Source organism: Echinops telfairi, unplaced genomic scaffold (genome assembly GCF_000313985.2).
Source record: "Echinops telfairi isolate 266 unplaced genomic scaffold, ASM31398v2 ScPeMD7_5426;HRSCAF=6270, whole genome shotgun sequence".
Taxonomy (NCBI): domain Eukaryota; kingdom Metazoa; phylum Chordata; class Mammalia; order Afrosoricida; family Tenrecidae; genus Echinops; species Echinops telfairi.
In genome coordinates, this window is record NW_022109325.1 from 827,069 (window position 1) to 841,547 (window position 14,479).

The following is a 14,479-nucleotide window of genomic DNA, read 5'->3' on the forward strand; positions in this document are numbered from 1 at the left end:
TGTATGGATTATGATAAGAGTTGTATGAGCCCCTAATAAAATGATTAAAAAAAAAAAAGAAATGACATTGGTGAGGGAATGGGTGAAAAGATCATGAAAATACTGAATGTACCTTGTTGTGAGGATTTGATTCATAGATAACGTAAATATCATAAAATTAAAAATATAATAAAATGCAAAAAAAAGGAGCTGTAAGACTCCCCCCCAATAAAATGATTTATAAAAAAAAAAAAGAAAAAAAATTTTCGGCTCATCTAAAACAAGTTGTTGGAGGGAGGATTATTTATGCTTTGGAGCTTTATGGGAGAAAGAGATGCCTTTTTTCAATGGGTCATAATATTAAAATGTATCTTTTAGTTTAATACATCCATGTAGACAGAATGGGCAACCAAAAAGACAATATTATATTTTCTTTCCCAAACTCCAAACTTTAACATATTTTGCTCTTTTATTCCTATGATAGCACATCAAAATATATGAAATTATGAAACACAGATAATGTGCTAACACAATTATTTTCATACAAAATCCATTCTTCCAAATTATGCATATTTACAAAGTTGTTCCTGAATTACGCTGGGTTGTTTAGAGAAACAAGTCAGTGACACTCATATATGTATAAGAAAGAGTTTTACAACTGGAAGTACTTTTTTTAAAATCAAGTATTTTAATTGGGGGCTCTTACATCTCTTATCACAACCCATACATTCACCCATTGTGTCAAGCACATTTGTAGATATGTTGCCATCATTATTTTCAAAGCATTTTCTTTCTATTTGAGCCCTTGATATCTGCTCCTCATTTTCCCCCATCCCTCCCTTAGGAACCCTTGATAAGTTATAGGCTATTATTTTCATATCTTACATTGTCCTCTGTCACCCTTCACCCACCTTTCTGTTGTTCGTGCCCCTGGGAGGTGGTTATATGTAGGTGCTTGTGATTAATTCTCCCTTTGTCCCCCACCTTTCCCTTATTCTCCTGGTATCTCTATTCTCATTATTGGTCCTGAGGGTTTTATCTATCCTGGATTCCCTGTGTTGTGGGCTCTTATCTATAGCAGTGTACATGTTCTAGTCTAGGCTGATTTGTAAGGTAGAATTGAGGTCATGATAGTCGGGGGGAGAGAGGGGAAGAAGTATTAAAGAACTAGAGGAAAGTTGTATGTTTCATCATTGCTATACTGCACCCTAAATGGCCAATCTCTTCCTTGTGACCCTTCTGTAAGGGGATGTCCAACTGTTTACAAATGGGTTTTGGGTCTCCACTCCATGCCACCACCACCACACCACCCCCCATTCACATTGGTATGATATTGTTCTGGGTCTTAGATGCCTCATATCTGATCCCATCGACATGTCATGATCACACAGGCTGGTGTGATTCTTCAATGTGGGCTTTGTTGCTTCTCAGCTAGTTGGCCGCTTGTTTATCTTCAAGCCTTTAAGACACCAGATGCCTTATCTTAGGCACTATTCAGCTTTCTTCACCACATTTGCTTATGTACCCATTTTGTCTTCAGTGATCATGTCAGGAAGGTGAGCATCACAGAATGCCATGTTATTAGAACTAAAACAAAGTGTTCTTGAGCCGAGGCCCAATGCCCATCTGTTACCTTAATTCTTAACATATAGATATAAATACACAGATCTATTTCCCTATCATTGTATATAAATACATTTACATATATGCATGCCTTTATTTAGACCTCTATAAATATCCTCTGCCTCCAAATTCTATCCTCTATTTCCTTTTACTTTCCTCTTGTTCCACTATGATGTTCAGATCTGATTCAGGTTTAGTATTTCCTTGCTGTTACATTGCCTTTGATTAAGCCCCACTAGGCATCCTACACCCTTCTCTCCATTGCTTTTAGTTCACTTGTTCTTTCCTTGTCTCTGGGTTGGTTGATCCCACCCCATCCTTTCCCCACCTCCTCTTCTCCCATGTCCCCCTGGAACTGTCAGTCCCATTGGTTTTGTCTCTGAATTGTTTATCCTGCCTAGCTTATCTAGACAGACATGCAGAGACATTAATAAGTGCAAAAACCAGGCAAAGCCAAACAAAACAACGTCAACAACAACAACAACAACAAAATAACAATAGCAAAAAGAAAGCCAATAACAAAAAAGGAAATTTTATATCAAAAAAAGCATTCAGCCTAGTCTAACTCAAGTCCATGGGTCCAATGTAAGCCAGAGTCCCCTACAGACTCAGGTAGCTGCAGCCTGACCACACAGAAAGGTGAACCAGAAATAGATCACAGACCATTTGGTGCAGAGCCATGTGTGTCCAAGGTCAACGGGAACATGGCAGGGTGCAAAAAGGTTTGAGGTTGGCTCCCAGGGTCAGTGGTCCACATGGGGCTACCCTTGGAAGCAGACAGGATTCCCAGAAAAGAGGAAGGTAAAGAGCAAGAGAGAGGGTTAAGTTCTGTTTCTCTTATAAAAATGCTCGAAAGCTGATGGTGCCCGGCTATCAGAAGATTAAGCGTCTGGGGTCTTAAAGGCTTGAAGATAAACAAGTGGCCATCTAACTGAGAAGCATCAAAGCCTAAATGGAAGAAACACACTAGCCTGTCTGACCAGGAGTGTAGAAGGGACCAGTTATCAGACATCAAAGAACTGAAAATGAGATCAGTGGGTGCCTACCTTCCTGATACAATAACTGAAGACAAATGTGTGCATAAGCAAATGTGGTGAAGAAAGCTGATGGTGCCCAGCTATCAAAAGTTATAGTGTCTGGGGTCTTAAAGGCTTGAAGATAAACAAGCAGCCATCTAGCTCAGAAGCAACAAAGCCCACATGGAAGAAGCACAACAGCCTGTGTGACAATGAGCTGTCAAAGCGATCAGGTATCAAGCATCCAAGAACAAAAAATCATATCATTGTAAAGGTGGGTGAGTGCAGAGTGGAGACTCAAAGCCCATTGGTGGGCAACTGAACACCCCCTTACTGAGAGGTTGTGGGGAGGAGACGAGCTAATCAGGGTGCAGGGTAGCAACGATGAAATATATAACTTTCTTCTAGTTCTTCAATGCTTCCTCCACCCCACTATCATAATCCCAATTCTACCTTACAAATCTGGCTGGACCGGAGAATGTACATTGGTACAGATAGCAACCGGAAACACAGGGGATCCAGTATAGATGGCTCCCTCGGGACCAATGGTGAGAGGGGCGATGCCTGGAAAGTGAAGGGAATGTGGGGTAGAAAGGGGGAACCAATTACAAGAATCTAAAGATTGCCTCCTCCCTGTGGGATGGACAGCAGAGAAGAGGGTGGAGGGAAACATCAGACAGGGTAACTTATGACAAAACTACAATTTATGAACTATGAAGGGTTCATGAGGGAGGGGGAACCGGGGAGGAAGGGGGAAAATGAGCAACTGATATTAGGGGCTATAGAAAGCCAAAAGTTTTGAGAATGATGAGGGCAACAAACGTGCATATGTGCTTGACACAATGGATGTATGTATGGATTATGATGAGAATTGTACGAGCTCCCAATAAAATAATTTTTAAAAAAGCTTCCAATTAGAGCAGCCAGTCCACAGAGCGGACCACATGGCTGGCCCCACTATGAGACATGACGCCCCTCACAGACCCATAGCCCTACATGGGACAACACCAGAGACACAGTGTGGGAACTGCACCAGTTTGATCCTGCCAAACCAAGGCAAAATACTAAGGGGGTGCAACAGAACAGCAGGGGAACAGAGCGGCGAGGTCCTCAGGGAATGCTGAAGGTGGACTTTGGGACCAGGGAGTGGTGCCCCAACAGACTGGACTGGAAAACACTCTTAGAGGCCAACAAACAATTCTTGACCTAACTACAAGCTTTCCTTTCTTGTTGTGTTTTGTTTTGTTTTCGTCATTGGCTTATTGCTGTTGTTTTGTTGTATATTGTTGCTTGGTTTTGCTCTGTCTTGTTTTTGTGCATGTTATTATCTCCACAGGTCTGTCTAAATAAGATAGGCTGGATGAACAATCTGGAGGAGAAAACAACGGGACCGACAGTTCCGGGGGGACATGGGATAGGGGGAAGTCGGGGGAAAGGAAGTGGTGTTAACAAACCCAGGGGCAAGGGAACAACAAGTGATCCAAATCAGTGGCGAGGAGGGTGTGGGAGGCCTGGTAGGGCATGATCAAGGGTAAGGTAACCAAGAGGAATTGCTGAAACCCAGGTGGGGACTGAGTATGATGGTGAGACAGGAGGAAAGTCAAAGGAAATAGAGGAAAGAGCTGGGAGGCAAAGGGCATTTATAGAGCTCTAGATAACGGCATGCACATATACAAATATATTTATATAAGATGGGGAAATAGATCTATGTGCATATATTTATAGGTTTAGTATTAAGGTAGCAGAAAGACATTGGGCCTCCACCCAAGTACTCCCTCAATGCAAGAATATTTTCTTCTATTAAATTGAAATTCTATGATGCTCAAATTCCTGACAAAACCGCTGAAGACAAAGCGGGTGAATAAGCAAATGTGGTGAAGAAAGCTGATGGTGTCCAACTATCAAAAGATATAGTGTCTGGAGTCTTAAAAGCTTGAAGATAAACAAGTGGCCATCTAGCTCAGAAGCAACAAAGCCCAAATGGAAGAAGCACACCAGCCTGTGCGATCAGGAGGTGTCCAAGGGATCAGGTATCAGGCATCATCAGAGCAAAAAATCTTATCATAGTGAATGAGTGGGGGAGTGCGGGGTGGAGACCCAAAGCCCATTTGTAGGCCAGTGTACATCCCCTTACAAAAGGGTATGTGGGGAGGAGACAAGTCAGTCAGGGTGCGATGTAGCAACGATGAAAAATACAACTTTCCTGTAGTTCCTAAATGCTTCCCGTTCCCCCCACCCCCACCCCACCCCATCATGATCAAATTCTACCTTGCAAGTCTGGCTAGACCAGAGGATGTACACTGGTACACATAGGAACTGGAAACACAGGAATCCAGGGTGGATGATCCTTTCAGGACCAGTGGTGAGGGTGGCGATACCGGGAGGGAAGGTGGGGTAGAAAGGGGGAACCGATTACAAGGATCTACATGTGACCTCCTACCTGGGGGGTATACAACAGAAAATTCGGTGAAGGGACACATTGGACAGGGAAAGATATGAAAAAATAATAATTTATAAATTATCAAGTGTTCATGAGGGAGGGGGAAGGGGGAGGGAAGAGAAAATTAGGAACTGATGCCAGGGGCTTATGTGGAGAGCAAATGTTTTGAGAATGATGAAGGCAATGAATGTACAAATGTTCTTTACACAATTGATGTATGTATGGGTTGTGATAAAATGATTTTAAAAAATGCCCAAACCCCAAGTAGGCCTCATCAGGCTGTAACCTGATTGATATGTTGGACCCCATCCCAGACACATTACAAAGCTTTATGTTCATATAAATCTAACTGCTGCAGTTCCTGTGGAGTCTTTTTTCAAGAGTCTACAACACCGTGTTTTAAAGCTACGAAAAATGCTAGAAAGCAAAACACTGCAAAGCCAAAATTTTACAATATAGTACCTGTTTATGTCTTTATTTTTCCTCATATTTCACATAGTATCTTTTTTCTTATGGCAAAGATACAGGATAGTTAATTTGTACGTACACCCGCCACACACACTCACATGCACATTTTTATAAAATCTTCATTAATTTGGAAGATTTCCTGTGCTAATTTGGTGGATTCTCCACTCATACTATAATAAGGGTCTGACTACAGGGGAGAGCATAAAGCACAGATAGTCTAGTTACAGATTCTCATCAGCTTTTCCTAGTAATCGGCCTAGACGTTTGCATCCTCCCAAACTGCACTCTACTGCTGCTGCACACATGGATAAATAATGTGCGGATCATACGCACCACCCAAACAGCCGGTAAGCAGTCTATGATCACCACTGTCAGTGGGAAAGCACGTCAACAGGAAAGAGACCCTATTCTTAAAAAAAAAAAAAGAAAAGAAAAAGGAGCACAAGACACTAAACTTCCTAATTATCTTTAATATTTGTCAACTACAAAAAGAGGCTTCCCACAAATTTTAAAAATTAGTTAAGTTCCAGTTACTAATGTACATTACCAGAAATACTATTGTCTTCTTGACAACATTCAGATAGTAGGAGGTTCAGAAATAATTTGTCCAAAGTGTTGAAAACTTAATAACTACTCAGTAATAGAAAGTTTGGGTTTAATATTTAAAATCATATAATTAAAATTGAATTAATTCATAGCAAGACTGATCATTGGAAACTGCAGAAATAAGAATAATACTGGATTTTCTAAAATGCTAAAAAATTACACTTATTTTAGAGTCTTAATAATAAACATTTATTTAATGAAGACCACAATAAACAAAGACATGTTTAACAGTAATTTCTATTCTCATAGCACTTAATTTACAAAGGTCTGAAACATACAGTGATGATGCACATTATATTTGTTAAAATTTGAAGATCCAGAGTTTCTTTTCGTTGGAATTATTCTTTTAAAACTCCTTATAGTGCATTAAAACTCGTCAGGTGTAGAAACATTGGTGTTCTATACAATGTTACTGGTAGAGTAAGATCCTTTATTTTACTACTGTCTTGTATCATGATTTCACAAACTTGTAGTGTGCAGACAATGACAGATATCAAACCACCACCAGGGACAAAACATCACTCTACTATTAAAGACACACACAACATACATAAACATTATTTTTTGAGAATAAAAATATATAGTAGGAATATATGTATACTAATTTCCACCAGTTCACATTTGTGTGAACAAAATAAGGCTGTGCTGCATTGTTTAAAATGAAGAAAGGTGGATGTAAGGTTTGTATTCTATCACCGTACTTATTCATTCTGTATGCTGAGCAAATAATCAGAGAAGCTGAAGAACAATGAGGCATCAGGATAGGAGAAAGGCTTACCAATAACCTGAGATATGCAGATGACAATCATGCTTGCTGAAATGAAGAAGGACTTGAAGTACTTGCTTATGAAGGTCAAGATTTGCAGTCTTCAATATGGATTTCAATTCAACATACAGAAACTAAAATCCTCACAGCTGGACCAAATGTTATCTATTGAGGTAATATCATGATAAACAGAGAAAGTCTGCAGGTGTCAAAGATTTTGACTTGCTTGGTTCCATCAAGAGTTCAAAGGATGCACTGCACTGGAAAAATCTTCCCAAGGCCTCTTTAGAAGGCTGACAAGCAAAGATGCTATTTGAGGACTAAGGTGTGGCTGACCCAATCATGGTATTTTCCATGGTATTTTACTTATTCAATACGTAAATAATAAGTAAGATATAAGACGAATTAATGCATTTGAATTATGATGCTGATGAAGACTATTGAAAGTATCACGGACTGCCAAAAACACCCAAACAAATCTGTCTTGGTAGAAGCACAACCAGTATGCTCTTTAGATACAAGAATGAGAAGACTCTATCTCACATACGTTGGACTTGCTATCAGAGGATACCAGTCCCTGGAAAGGTCAGCATGCTAGTAAAGTGGAGGGGCAATGCAAACATGGAAGGCTCTCAAGGAGATGTATTGACACAGTGTGTCCAACAAGGGCTCACACATAGCCACAATTGTTAGGAGTGACACAGGACTAGGCATAGTTTTGTTGTTCGTACAGTCATTATGAGTTGGAACTAATTCCATGTCACCTAACAAAAACAAAATCAATCCATCAGACATCCCATTGCCTCCACCTATTCCTGATGCTGCTGCTTTGGCTAAGTCAGTCTAACAGACCAATTGATATATTTTGATGGCTAGTTACAATCTTTCATGACTACACAATGTACTAAGAAAACAGAAGTTCTAAATATTGTATTAGCTCAATTAACTAGAATGCCCATGGTTGTAATCCCCTCCAAATGAAAGGGCTGAATTCCATGAGTTCGTGGCTGCACATAAGCAGACTGATTAGCCTCAATATTTATTCATTCTTTTTGTAGGTATATTTATCACCTAACATAGGCCAATCTAACTTTTTACAGTGTACAACTTACTAATAGTCGTTTAAGAAATCAATTCATTTTCTGTACAAATATATCTGCGATTTTTTCCATCAATGAGACTTTTCCATCATTGTGAACCAAAACGTAGCATTCCATAAAAATACTCCTTCCTGTCCCTTCCTTCTATCCCTGGTAATCACTACTAATTGATATCTATGCATTTGCCATTTTCCTTCCATCATTTTATTGCTATTTATTATCACACTTCCAAAAAATACTGAGGTGACATTCTTTCTTGTTTCTGTTTTGGGAACACTTTTATATTGGTTTACATAGAAGTGTGCAAAGTATATTCAGTTTTACTTCAACAATTCAGGCATTTTTTTCTTGAGATATTAGTTGCAACTCCCTCAATGTAATAGCACCACTAGGTTCTGTATTTGTATTTATCCTTTTTTCTTACTCCATTTCACATTTGGAAATTATTTTAAGTTTTGTAGCAAATGCTTCTAATTTGTTTCTTCTAGGATTGATTGTTCTGAAGAGCAAGTTCTTCATTGGTATTCTTGTTATTTTAAAGGTGTACCTATCATTTATCTGAACGGTGATCCCCAAGTAAGTGTTCAGTTCTAGGTCTGATGGGTGTCTGGGGAACATATTATCAAGGGCTCCACCAATCTTTATAAACCCAGTAAGTATGGTCTCTTGTCTCATTTTACTTTTTGTTCTACATCTTTCTCCCACCCCACTCTGTCCATGAACTTCAGCTGAGGTCCAGTACAGATGAGTTGGTAGTGGTGGTGAGGTATCACCTTCTTCTTCAGGTCTCAGGACAATAGAGACTCTCATCCCCTTAGTTCATTCGTGTTTTGCACTCATCCTTTATTTGCACATTTGATTTTCTTAACGCTTCTTAATCTGAGTCAGAATCTACTAAATGACAGTGAGGTTGAGTTCGGTGTTTCCCTTTATGCTGTGGTAATGTAGGCTGTGCATTATCTTGACTGTTCCAGGAATCTCAGTGGTTTGGCAGCTAAAATGTAGCCACCCCACATAGTGCAAGGTTATCACTTTCATGATAAGATGTGCTGTTCCGGCAATCAGTTAAAAAGGACTTTCCTAGTAGGTGTGATCTTATTCCGATATGTGGACATTCCAGCAGAGCTTGTTTGCTTTTGATGGATATGGATCCTGTATCTGGCTCAAAATCTAATATCTAGTTCTTGGTATTTTACCCAGTAGCCTACTGTTTGTCCTGATGATCCTAGGAGCTGTCAACAGCCAGACACTTCAGTAATGAACCTTATAGTCATCTACCTTTGCTGCTAGAGAGCTTGCCATCTAACCTACCAATCTTTGGTTCATCAGCTCTTGAAACTACATGACTCAGGAGAAGCCTCCAGCCTGACATCTTACCGACATATTTGGAATTTTCCAGCCTCTATCTCTATGAACCATAGAGATGTAACCATTGTTTCTTTAAGATCAATCTCTCTTTATATGTATGCATATATAAACATCATTGGTTTTGCTTTTCTAGAGAACCCAGCCAATATGTCTACTCTCTAGTTAGAAAATTTCATTCTTCATGGAAATAGCAGTCAATAAATCAAATCACGTTGAACAAATCTACTGAAAAAGTTCTCTGATAACACTGATTCAAGCCATGTTTTTGTTCCCAATGACCTATAATGTGAAGACCAAAGTAAAAATGATGACTTTAAGTTTTAGCCTTGGTGAATAATATATACCGACTGTCAGAAGAATGTACAAATCTGTCTTTTAAAACGTTTAGAGAGCTTCTTTGAAATAAGAAGAGTTTATCTCATTTACTTTGGATATGTCAAGTGGGACCACTGTCATGCTTACTGGAATAGAAGGTGGATGCTAAAAGAGAAAGACCCTTCATGATATAGACTGATACAGTGGCTACAAAATAGTCTCAAACATAGTAATCTTGTTGAGGAGGGCGCAATACCAGGCAATCTTTTGTTTTGTTGTACACTGGAACACCGTGAGTCTGAACAAAGTTGACAGTACCAAATGAGAAAAACAGCAGTCCATAAAAATTATGTATGAAGTACTACGTTAGAAGCATAGTATAAAATGATAAGTAACATGTGTCTTGCCTTCATTAAGTTTCTTATCAAGTTAAGAAGAATGATAAGCGACTAAAAGATGTGGAGAGCATTAGAACAATACTCTAAGGCATGTGAATGAAATAGTCTTGGGGACGTAAGAAGGCTTTTTTAAAAAAGTAAATTAACTTTGGGAGAAAGCAACAGCTTGCATTTCTTTCCTATGAAACAAAAGGAGAAAAAAACCTTATTTTTCTTTTTAAGTAGAAACAAAAGCAATTTATAACCAATGTTTTCAGATAATTTCCTTTTCTTTCTCTTTGACAATCCTAAAGCATATATACACAACTTAAAATTTGTGATTTATGTTATTTATAATAGCCATTTTGTTGTGAAAACTAATTGGAAAATTTTCCTTTATCTAAATGTTGGTAAAAGAAATAATTATATAATGACATACTCAAAGCAAATAGAGCTTCTCTATAATTAATCATATCAGTTGTTAGAAACTATTTACTGCATAAGTGTATGTTGAGTGCAAATGTTTTTAAAGTATCTAAAAGAAATAAACAGGACTGAAAATCAGTCACATAAAATAATTTAAAGACCACCAGCTGAAGCATAGCAGTCTCTCCCATTGTCCTACCCAACTCAGTGAAGCAGCAGCTTAAAATATGATGATTCTCCATTGTGGATTAATCAACTATATCTATATCTATCCATCTATATAGTAAAACATTTAAGGTATTAGTTTGTGTTAAATGGTCTTTATCATGTTAAGGAAGTCTCCTATTTTCTATAGTTAAATCTTTGTTAAATAAAGAGTCATTCATTTTAGTTGTAAAAATCATGGGCTCTTGTGTCAGGATATTTAAATTGGGATCTATATTCTGAAAATCCTTTGCTTGGTAGTTTTTTAATCAATCGTTTTAACCTCTAATAACTTCAGTATCAGGGATTTAGTTCTGCCACAGGCAATGATAATATCTATGAAGACTAGTTGACTTTGACTTGAGTTTTGGGAAGCATGAGTGAAATATCAGAGTTTTAAAGGTGTTAATGCTAATGTTTGTAAAAAATATTAAATGTGAAAAGAAATCTTACAAATAGTCTCTAAGACTTGGAAAAAGTTTTCCACTTAACGTGGAATGCTTTGAATAAATCTCTGCAATCCACATGAAGGATCATAAATAATCTTATTTTCAACATTGCCATTTATTGATTTCTCAAAATCTTTCACCCCTGCACACAAACATTAAAATACTGATATTTAAAATATTTAATGAGATATAAGTAGGAAATTCAAGAAATTCAGAACAGTTAGAAGAGTATAATAAAATAGAGAAGAATTAATGAAAGCTGAATGAAGGTCAAGCATGATAGTAGGACAAGATGAAAGGAGAAGGCAATAGAGGAAAGAATTAGGAGGCAAAGGACATTTATAGAGGTCTAAATACAGGCATGCATATAATATATTTAGATATAATGATAGGGAACTAGATCTATGTACATATATGTATAGGTTTAGTATTAAGTTAGCAGATGGACATTGGGGCTCTCCTTAAGTACTCCCTCAACGCAAGACACTTTGTTCTAATAATCTGGCATTCTGTGATGCTCACCCTCCCAACAATATCACTGAAGACAAAATGGGTGCATAAGCAAATGTGGTGAAGAAAGCTTATGGTGCCTGGCTATCAAAAGATATAGCATGTGGGGTCTTAAAAGCTTGAAGATAAATAAGTGGTCATCTGGCTGAGAAGCAACAAAGCCCACATGAAAGAAGAATATCAGCCTGTGTGAATATGAGGTATTGATGGGATCAGGTATTGGGCATCAAACCCCCAAACAAAAAATCATATCAATCTGAATGAGGGGGAGGGCAGAGTAGAGGCCCAAAGCCTCTACTTGTGAAATGGGCATTCACAAAGAAGAAACAAGCCAGTCAGGGTGCAGTATGGCGCTAATGAAAGATACACCTTTTCTCTAGTTCTTTAATGCTTCCTTCTCCCCACTATCATGACCCCAATTCTACTTTACATATCCGGCTAGATCAGAGCATGACACTAGTATAGGTAAGAGCTTGCAACACAGGGAATCCAGGACAGATAAACCCCTTAGGACTAATAATGAGAGTAGCTATACTAAGAAGGTAGGGGAAGTTGAGGGGAGAAAGAGATAACCGATTATAATGATCGATATATAACCACCACCACCACCACCCCTCCGGGGGGATGAACCACATAAAAGTGGGTGAAGGGAAATTGAAACAGGTGTAAAACATAAATAATAATTATAATAATAATTTATGAATTATCAAGGGTTCATGAGGGAAGGAGGGTGGGGATATATGGATTGTTATAAGAGTTGTAAGTGCCCCAATAAAATGATTTAAAAGAAAAAAAGAAAATAAAGCATTAAATGTTATCCCAAATGTTTACAATCTTATTTTTAATACTAGTATAGAACTCACTATATTCTAGATGTATATTTTAAATAATTTACCCTTCTGTGCCTTCCCAGATCAGGTTGAATTTTTTTTTTTTAAATAGGGGATAGAGCGAACACAGTCTCCCACTACCACAAATTATGCAGTCGAGTTTCCCACATTTGGGGAAATCGCAGGGGTCAGCACATCCCGAGTGCAATGGATAAGCCTTGCCCTGGGAAAACCACCTTCGTGATCATGGTATCTCTGTTGCCAGGTAAGTATGATCAGGTTGATTTTATAAAAATGTTATTTCTAGGAAATTTATTTTACTCTCTACAAATTCAAACTATTCTTTTCTTTCTCTTTCTCTCTCTCCTGTTCTTGTGTCGCCATGCATATTATAGCATAAGATTTTGTCTCAAATGAAAACATTCCTATAACCTCTCTTTTTGTTGAATTAGTTTATGTGGGTACTTGAAATATACTACTTTAGATATGGCATTATAGAATAAATCATTCTGCTAATCCATTGACCATGGGAAAAAAATCTTGTACATAATAAGTTTTATATTGATAAGGCACATCAGTGAACATTAAAAATGTACTGCTTTCTAAAAATGCTGCTTACATTCTTATTACCTAGTGTTCTTTATATCTGTCTGGTTAAGTAGTTGAATGATAGAATTTAGAGGCAAATACATCAAACTAAAGAAATTCAAATTTGTCTCTGAGGACAGCTAAAGAGCTAAATTTCTTTGGTCATTTGTTTTCGGGGGGAAAATGAAGCAGATCTTTATCAATAAAGAGAATAAGCATTAGTACTTCTCTTGTGGTTATGGCATGTTGTCATCCTAAGATTAGTACCGAGCTACACAAACTATTTTTAAATTACTGATACTTCTAAAAATAGTCTATCTTTCAAGTTAAACAAACAGGGGAATGTGAATAGCCCTATACCTGCAAATATATACGTGAGTGTTTGGCAAAGGACAGGTCTGCATGTGTATTTATATGAGCTGAAAATATAAGCAAGTGCATATTGGAACACACTAGAAACATACTATGAAAACTTTTTCACCATAATCAAACAGCATGAGAGAATGAGGCATTCTTTGGGGATGTAGGACCATACTTTCCAGAAATATCTAGGTCAACTAGCATAATATAGCCACAAACTCAGTGTTCTACGCTTTGGTAAGCAGCAACTGTAGTTTAAAAAGCAGGTGAGCAGCCCTCTAAGGAGAAACTATTATTCTCTACTCATCTGGAGGAAAGAAAAGTGAAGAAAATGAAAGACAGGAAACATTAGTCCAAAAGACTAGTAAACAGCATAAATCTTGGCCTCCATAATTCAGAGACCAGACCAGATGATCCCTAGCAGTAGGACCGACTGTTCTGAGTGGGTTCACAGAGAAGAGCCTGCATAGAGCGGGTGAAACAGGTGTAACACAACTCAAAAGCTTAAGGAGACCAGATTTATTGGTCTGATAGTAACTCTTTGAACCCTCAAAATTATAACCATTCAACAGCTTTCAAACCTGGAACTGAACTGACTCCCATAGATCAACTTTAGCCAAACATTAAAAAAGCCAACACAGTAAATAGCACCAGGGAGGTTGTGTTAGGTAAGGTTCTCTAGAGAAACAAAACCAGGACACTGATATACACATATATATAACCAGGACACACACACAAATCCAGGGCACTGACATATATCTATATATATAGATATATATCCAGGACACACACACATATTTATGCAGCCCAAAGGAATATAACAGCTAATTAGTGCACACAGCAGTATGGATGGCTCAGTTCAACTCACTTCCATGGGCAGTTAATGTACTGGAAGACCTTCAACTCAGAGGCTGGGGGATCCAAAAGTTAAGGAAGCAGGCAGCTAAGTTTTCCCTCTGGCAATGCAGGGAGAGTCTGCCCACAGGGAGCAAAGATCAGGGCATGTCATCAACAGTTAGCAGCTCAGAAGTTTAGCGAAACAGGATGGAATATC

The 14,479-nt window shown here is 38.1% G+C and overlaps 1 protein-coding gene and 1 non-coding gene across 2 annotated transcripts in view; both read right to left on the reverse strand.

The window, feature by feature from the left end:
- SPOCK3 (SPARC (osteonectin), cwcv and kazal like domains proteoglycan 3) overlaps positions 1-14,479 on the reverse strand; it is a 253,756-nt gene that overhangs the window by 185,608 nt on the left and 53,669 nt on the right. The gene's annotated exons all lie outside the window — the stretch shown is intronic.
- LOC115871313 lies at positions 12,587-12,750 on the reverse strand. Its single transcript, XR_004047228.1, has one exon. It is a non-coding gene; the product is annotated as a U1 spliceosomal RNA (small nuclear RNA).